Here is a 7,784-nt window from a genome sequence, read left to right as displayed (position 1 = left end):
GACAGAGAATGCTCCCAAGGCTGGTTTGGTCATCTGAAATTATTAAAAATGGCTGACCTCTAACAATATGTACAAAAATATAAAATGTAAATAAAAAATACAAATTTTCCTTTTTTAAAGTACTTTCAAGAAAAAAAGCATGGCCTTAGAAGTTTCGGTTCTTTTTTTCCTCCCCTGTTGCAAATTCACCTTGTAGTTTTGGTTGGGTGGTGGAGAGCCCGTGTCATCTGAGGGTGGTACTGTCTGGGGTGGACTGGTGGGTGGGCAGGTGGGTAGCCCTCTTTACTGGAAGGTAACCACGAGACGGGAAGTGGAGGGTGAATAGGTCACAACGGCCTTTTATTTTTAGTTTAACTTTTCCTTTTTGGATGTCTAGTCATTCTCATTGGTCTTTTGCTTCTTGGTATTAACATCATCCTCTTCATCTTCAGTTGCCTCCTCATCTTTATCTCCATCCTCTTCCTCACCATCACCTTCCTCCCCCACCCTCCTCCTCCTCATCTACCTCATTGTCAGCTTCCTGCTTCCCATTTTCCTCATTAGCATTCCCAATAGCAGGGGTGTCTCTTACATTCTCTGCCTCCTCCACAACTTCCTTCTTCTCCTTTAAGTCCTTAGTGGTGATGTTGGAGCTAGTGTCCACAGCTGTGTCTGACATGCTGGGGCAGGCCTGTGATGGATGCAGTGGGTTAAAAAGGAAACTAGAGTTCAGGGACTCTAGAGATAAAGCTGTTGGAGTCCATGGTGGAGGTGGTTGTGGGGAGAGCTGTGGGGAGCTGGACCCAGGAACAATGCAAAGATGGAATTTCAAAGCAGCCAGTGGAGCTCTGTTCACAGTCTTGATTGTTTCCTTTGTTGTGAAGAAGCTTTTTAGTTTGATACCATCCCATTTATTGATTCTTGATTTTACTTCTTGCAGTTTAGGAGTCTTATTGAGGAAGTCAGTTCCTAAACCAACATGGTGGAGAGTTGAACCTACTTTTTCTTCTAGTAGGCACAGAATCTTTGGTCTAGTGCATAGGTCCTTGATCCACTTTGAGTTGAGTTTTGTACAGAGTGAGAGATAGGGGTTCAATTTCATTCTACTATATATATATATTTCCAATTTTCCCAGCACCATTTGTTGAAGAGGCTGTCTTTTCTCCAATGCATGTTTATGGTACCTTTGTCTAGTGTGAGATAACTATATTTATGTGGGTATGACTGTGTCTTCCTATTTTGTTCCATTGATCTTCATGTCTGTTTTTGTGCCAATACCATGCTGTTTTTGTTACTATACCTCTGTAGTATAACTTAAGTTCTGGTATTTTGATGCCTCCTGCTTCACTTTTCTCACTGAGGATTGCTTTGGCTCTTCTAGGCCTCTGATTTTTCTGAATGAATTTCATGACTGCTTTTTCTATTTCTATGAAAAATGAGATTGGAACCTTAATAGCAACTGCATTAAATCTGTCTAGCACTTTCGGCAGTATGGCCATTTTGACAATGTTAGTTCTGCCTATCCAGAAACAAGGGAGATCATTCCATATTCTAAGGTCTTCTTCAATTTCTTTTTTTAGTTTTCATTGTAGATGTGTTTCACCTCTTTTGTTAGATTCACTCCCAAATATTTGTTTTGTAGTTATTGTGAATGGGATAATTTTTCTGATTTCTCTTTCAGCTGATTTGTCATTGGTGAATAGGAATGCAACTGATTTATGGGTGTTAATTTTATCCTGCTGCTTTGCTGCATCCATTTATGAGTTCTAAAAACTTTCCGATGGAGTTTTTTTTGGGTCTTCTAAATATAGAATCATGTCACCAGCGAATAGTGATAGTTTGAGTTCTTCTTTCCCTATTCATATCCCTTTAATTTCTTTCTTTTTTCTAATTACTGTGGCTAGGATTTCAAGGACTGTGTTAAAGAGGGGTGATGAAAGAGGGCATCCCTGTCTTGTTCTAGATTTGGAGAAAATGTTTTTAATTTTTCTCCATTTAGAATGATGTTGGCCTTGAGGTTAGCATATAGAGCTTTTAAAGTGTTGAGGTGTGTTTCTACTATCCTTGGTTTTTCTATTGTTTTGATCATGAATGGATGCTGGATTTTGTTAAATGGTTTTTTCTGCATCTATTGAGATAATTATGAGATTCTTGTCTTTAAGTCTATTGATGTAATGAATTATATTTATTGATTTCCTTATGTTGAACCAACCAGGCTTGCATTCCTGGAATGAACCCCACTAGATCCTGGTACACGAACTTTTTAATATTTCTTTGTGATTTGCCAGGATTTATTGAGAATTTTTACATCTATGTTCATCAGGGATATTGGTCCAAAGTTTTCTTTCCTTGTCTAGTTTTGGTAACAGGGTGATACTAGCTTCATAGAATAAGTTTGGAAGAGTTCCCTCCTTTTCTATTTCATGGAATAAAGAGGAATATTGGTTTAAGTTCTTCTTTAAAATTCTGATAGAACTTTGCTGAGAAACTATCTCTGGTTTGGGCTTTTCTTATTTGGTAGTTTTTTGATGGCATCTCCAATTTCATTGCTGGAAATTGATTTGTTTAAATTTTCTTGTCCTCCTGATTCAATTTGGGTAGGTCATATATCTCTAAAAATTTAATATTTTATAATATCAATGTCTTCATGCTTTTCTATTTTATTAGAGTATAGATTTTTGAAGGTAGTTTCTGATTATCATCTGTATTTCAGTGTTGTCTGTGGTGATATTTCCTTTTTCTTCACAAATTTTAATAATTTGACATTTCCCTCTCTTGCTCTTTGTTAGCTTGGTTAAGTGTTTATCAATTTTATTTATTTTTTCAAAGAACCAACTTTTTGTTTTATTGATTTTTTTGTTTCATTTTCATTAATTTCAGCTCTGATTTTCATTATTTACCAACTTCTACTGTTTTTTGGTGTTGATTTATTCTTTTTCTAGGACTTTGAGATATAACATTAGATTATTTAATTGGCGACTCTCTATTCTTTTAATGAATGAGCTCAATGCATGAACTTTTCTCTTAGAACTTTTAAAGTCTTCTTCAATTTCTTTCTTTAGTTTTCATTGTAGATGTGTTTCACCTCTTTTGTTAGATTCATTCCCAAATACTTTTTTTTGTAGTTATTGTGAATGGGATAATTTTTCTGATTTATCTTTCTGATTTCTCTTTCTTCAAAGTGTCCTAGAAATTTTGATAAATTATGTCATGATTCTCCTTTGCCTCTAAGTATTTTTTTTTATTTCATCACTGATTTGTTCTTCTCTATCCATTTGTCATTCAATAGTGTATTATTTAGTCTCCAGGTGTTAAGAGGTAACTTCTGTTTTTATTTTATCGTTGATTTCTAATTTAATTCCTTTTTTGATCTGACAGAATGCAAAGTATTATCTCTATTTTTTTTTATATTTGCTAAGGGTTGCTTTTTGGCCTAAAATATGGTCTGTTTTAGAGAAGGAACTGTGTGCTCCTGAGAAGAAAGTGTGTTCAATCATTGATGGATGAAATATTCTATATATTTCTGTTAAGTCTAAATTATTAGTTGTATCTTTTAATTCTGAAGCTTATTTAGTTTTTGTTTCAAAGACCTATCAGGTGGTAAAAGAGTCATATTAAAGTCACTGGCATTATTGTGTCATGGTCTATTTGATTTGTGAATTTATGAAGGGTTTATTTGATGTATGTAGATGCTCCATTATTTGGGGCATGAATTTTTAAGATTGTTATGTCTTGTTGATGTATAGTTCCCTTGAGCAGAATGAAATGGCCTTCTTTGTACCTTATGATTAACTTTGACTTGAAGTTCACTTTATCTGATAAGAGGATAGAAACCCCTGATTATTTATGAGATTCATGTAAATGATAAGTTTTTTCTCATCCCTTTACCTTCAGTTGTAGGTGTACTTGTCTTGAATACAGAATATTGTTGGGTCTTGCTTTTAAATTCAATCTGTCAGTCTATGTCTTTTTATTGATGAGTTTAAGCCATTTACATTCAATGTTACTATTGAGAAATGATTTTTATTCCCTGTCATTTTGGTTTATTTCTGGTTTTTAATTTGAATTAGTTTTTCCTTTGATTGAGTATCCTTTTAGCATTATTCCTCTCTTTACTGGTTTTCTTTTTTATTTTTAATTTCTTCTTCATGGAATATTTTGCTGAGAATGTTCTGTACCACAGGCTTTCTAATTGTGAATTCTTTTAACTTTTGTTTATCATGGAAAGTTTTTATTTCATCATCAATTCTGAAGCTTAATTTTTCAGGTATAGTGTTCTTGGTTGACATCCATTTTCTTGCAGAGCTTGGTATATGTTATTTCATGACCTCCTAGCTTTAAGGCTCTGGTTTGAGAAATCAGCTGATATTCAAATTGGTTTCCATCTATTAGTAACCTGTCATTTTTTCTCTGGCAACCTTTTAAATTCTGTTCTTATACTGCATGTTAGGCATTTTCATGACAATGTGCCTTTGTGCGGGTCTCTTGTAATTTTGTATATCTGGGGTCCTATATGCCTCCTGTATTTAATTTTCCATTTCTTTTTTTTTATATTTATTTTTTAGTTTTCAGCGGACACAACATCTTTGTTTGTATGTGGTGCTGAGGATCGAACCCGGGCCGCACGCATGCCAGGCGAGCACGCTACCGCTTGAGCCACATCCCCAGCCCCTTAATTTTCCATTTCATTCTTAAGGTTTGGAACATTTCAGATATTATTTCATTGAAAAGATTGTTCATTCTTTTGGTTTGTATCTCCAAGATTTTCTTTTTCCTAATAAATCTTAAGCTTGGTCTTTTCATATTATCCCATATTTCTTGGAAGTTTTGTTCACTGTCTCTTAACATCTTTTCTCCATGGGTAACTTTATTCTCTAGATTGTATATTTTGTCTTCTTTGCCTAAAACATGGTCTTCCAATTGGTCTAGTCTGCTCGTGATGCCTTCCAATGAATTTTTAATTTAGTTTATTGATTCCTTCATTTAGAGGATTTCTGTTTCTTTCTTTTTTTTTTCAGAATCTATTTTTATTGAAATGATATTTTGCTTCCAGTATTTTCTCCTTTATATCATCTTTTACCTCATGAATCAATTTCACTATGAACATTCTAAACTCCTTCTCTGTCATTTTTTTCCACTATGGTGTTGATGGATTCTGTTATTGAATTATATTATTTAGTTTATTTGAGGCAATTTGTTCCCTTGATTTTTTCATGTTGTTTGTGTGTCTGCCCATTTGACAATATGGTTTTGAGGCACTAGAGATTCTACCCTGTGAACTTAGAGGTACTCTAAAGTTTTCCAGTACCTTATGGTTTAGGGGGCGACAGATAATAACAACCAACATAAACAATTTACAGCATCAAATCAAATAGTTCCTGCTTTGGCATCTACTATGTTAATTGTCACAATAAATAGAGATGATGTGATCAGTTGCCCATGGTCAAAATAGTAAGTTTACGTAAGGTTTTATAATTTTAAGTTTTGAGCAGGGATAGAAAAAAAAGTAACGTAGGATGTGTTGTTTGTGTGGGAAGAGGAGAGAAGTAGAAGTAGAAAATAGAGGATGAGTGATAGATTAATAAAGGTTGGCTGTTAGAGGAAAAGAGAGAATGAGAAACTGTGTGTCTGAATTTTTGGCTACATGCCATGGAGTGACCAGGAAAGCAATCTTCTCTAACCCACCATTTTGAAGGGTCTCCTGTTATTGTTGTTAAAGCAGTTTTCACTGATGTTTCTCCATCCTGGGCCAGCTGTCTTGTGAAGACTGCAACACTGCAGGACTCGGAGGAGGTATACAAATAAAGGGCCAACATATGGTGAAAACACAGATCATATGTTAAAAAGTAGGACTAAAAGGACAGAAGAAGCTATGAAAATGGAAACCTTCAGAGAAATGAGGAATATTTTGGAAAGGGCTTTGAATCATGTGCTTTACTGTCAATTTTATTTACAAGGCAGGGTGCTAGGGCAGAAGGCCCCAACTCACACATGTGTGTCTCCAGAAGGAATTCCAACTTTGTTGTTTGATACATGATGTCTTTTTTAGGGGGTGGGTGGGTAGGGGGATACTAGGAATTGAACTCAGGGGCACTCAACCACTGAGCCACATGTCCAGCCCTATATTGTATTTTATTTAGAGACAGGGTCTCACTAAATTGCTTAGTGCCTTGCTTTTTCTGAGGCTAGCTTTGAACTTGAGATCCGCCTGACTCAGCCACCTGAGCTGTTGGGATTAGAGGCACGTGCCACCGTGCCTGGCGTGATGAGTCTTAATTGCCTTCCTTTGCTACTTTCCACACCTTATCTGTAAATATTTTCCCACACAAAGTTGGTTGTCCATTTATCATTAATTTAACATCTGTGAATAATGCTAAGATGTTGAGAGCCATAGCCAAAGGTGCCGCAGTCTGGCTGGGCACAATTCAGGAGCCACTTGTCAAAAGAAACTAACTTTATTTTTAGAACTACAAATGCCAAACAAAACAGCTCCTTGGGAAAAAACCCTCAGAGCCCAACTGCCACCACCAGCTTCCCACAAGCCTCTCACCCCCACACAAACCTCACCACCTCCCACAATCCTCCTGCTCTTGAGGCTGATTGGCTGGGTCGTGTGGGCGGAGCCAAAGAAGTCCCCCAATGAGCAGGTCCGTGGAGGAGCCAATCAGCTAGATGTTGCTGGGGCCGCTGTGAGCCAATCATCAGCTGGCAGTCTGAAGGGCAGGGAAACAGCCCAATGAACATCACCACAGAGGAGCCAATCAGCTAGATGTTGCTGGGGCCGCTGTGAGCCAATCATCAGCTGGCAGTCTGAAGTTTGCTGGCAGCTGGAAGTTTGCTGGGACCCCTTTGGCTGTGGCTCTCAACATCTCCCCCTCTCTGTTTAAACAACAAGCATGTGGCTTAGGGACCGTGCCTGCCTTAGGTTGTCCAATACTACATATGGTCCTTACCCGTTTTCGGATGAGCTGACCTCAGGGCGTCAGCCTCCTGTCTTAGGTTGGTACCATTGTAATTGGATCTTACCCGTCATTGACTACCGGTCCAGTACAGCCACACCTGTGGAGAGGTCTTTGTCATGACAAGCAGAAGGGAGGAAGATACACCAAGCCAATTGATGGCTCTTGTTGGAAAAATTGTACCACCGATGACATCATCAGCAAAAATACTCCAACACTACCACAAGTCACTGCACCAACAGATAGTTCACAATGCATACAACTGAGTTCACAATGCATACAAGTGACACATAGTTTAGGCAAGTTCTGCAAGCAGTTCAGTGATGGCTATTGCAGAAACTGTAGATTAGTTTTATCTTTGTCTTCACCGGCACTGGGATGAAGATAGGAATTCTAGCAATAATGGCTAAAGAAAAAATTATGTAACATTCCAGAAGGCACTAAAAGAAAACAATTTTCTTAACAATTTACATTATCTTGAAGAGAAAAGAAAACAATTTTCTTAACAATTTACATTATCTTGAAGAGAATTATTAAATATAATGAAAAGGAAAGGTGAAAGTAAACAAACAGATCTGTTAACCTTCTTTTTTGTTTACATATTAAAACAATTCTTAATAGTTATTTACCCAATTTAAATTAAACCATTTAAATCACGTGAATAAAAAAAATATTTGGATCCATTTTTTCATGAGCGCTCATCATATATGATATATGGACATACGTACATTCAAACATATAACACAAAACACAAGTGTGCACACATAATATAATACATACAACACATAACATAATAGTAAAGGCCTTATAACTTTTTACAGGTGAAATCTCCATTGCAATGTTTAA

At 36.5% G+C, this 7,784-nt stretch overlaps 1 pseudogene across 1 annotated transcript; it reads right to left on the bottom strand.

Moving 5' to 3' along the window:
- Positions 1 to 350: 350 nt before the first annotated feature.
- On the bottom strand, positions 351 to 658 carry LOC308633439 (prothymosin alpha-like; annotated as a pseudogene). Its single transcript has one exon. The product of its transcript is annotated as a prothymosin alpha-like (transcript).
- Positions 659 to 7,784: the final 7,126 nt, after the last annotated feature.

This window comes from Spermophilus citellus (assembly GCF_964194105.1).
Source record: "Spermophilus citellus genome assembly, chromosome: 14".
NCBI lineage: Eukaryota > Metazoa > Chordata > Mammalia > Rodentia > Sciuridae > Spermophilus > Spermophilus citellus.
The sequence above is the reverse complement of the archived record's forward strand: the minus strand, read 5'-3'. Positions and strand labels throughout refer to the sequence as shown.